This window comes from Etheostoma spectabile, chromosome 10, assembly GCF_008692095.1.
Source record: "Etheostoma spectabile isolate EspeVRDwgs_2016 chromosome 10, UIUC_Espe_1.0, whole genome shotgun sequence".
Classification (NCBI taxonomy): domain Eukaryota; kingdom Metazoa; phylum Chordata; class Actinopteri; order Perciformes; family Percidae; genus Etheostoma; species Etheostoma spectabile.
The window spans coordinates 27404746-27405354 of NC_045742.1; the positions used below are offsets into that span (position 1 = coordinate 27404746).

Sequence of the window (609 nt, forward strand, 5' to 3'; positions counted from 1 at the left end):
CCTTGTTCTGGAAGAAGTAGACCAGAGCGTGCTGCAGACGAGCATCCTCCTGGGGTGTCCCCCTTGGAGAGCTCATACAAGCGGGAATACTCCTTGTGGAAAACCTTGATGAGGCCAGCCTCAGGGCCTTCTTTATTGAAGGTTTGTCTGGCCTTGGCGACGGCTAGAATTACACCTGTCGTAGCTGGAGTCAGCATCATCTCTTCATTGTATCCGTCAACATCAGCTCTCACCATGATCCGGCCCACACTGGGGATCTCCACCTCCGAGACCTTGTTCTCAGTCTGTTGCTGTCTGGCCGGGACCTCCTGCTGCTGCTGATCATCCTCCAGCTTTGCTTCATGATCAAGAGCTTCTCTGGAAGCCTCTGACGCGCCTTTAGCTTGAGGGCCAAGGCCTGCCGCCTGTGTGTCGTCCTTCTCTACAGAAGGGTCAGATGGTGCCAGGTTAAAAAGCTCTGCTTCAGGGCCAGAAATATGACTCTGAAGCTCCTTCTCAGCTGAGGCGGAACTCTGGCTGGGCCCCAGGGTGTGAGGGCTCTGTGGTGGTGGTGTTAACTTTCTTGGTTCTTCTTTAGGCTTCTTTCTGGGATCTGGCTCAGGATCCTTC

At 54.4% G+C, this 609-nt stretch overlaps 1 pseudogene; it reads right to left on the reverse strand.

Annotated features, from left to right (window-relative positions):
• LOC116697179 (ubiquitin carboxyl-terminal hydrolase 28-like) overlaps positions 1-609 on the reverse strand; it is a 3579-nt pseudogene that overhangs the window by 882 nt on the left and 2088 nt on the right.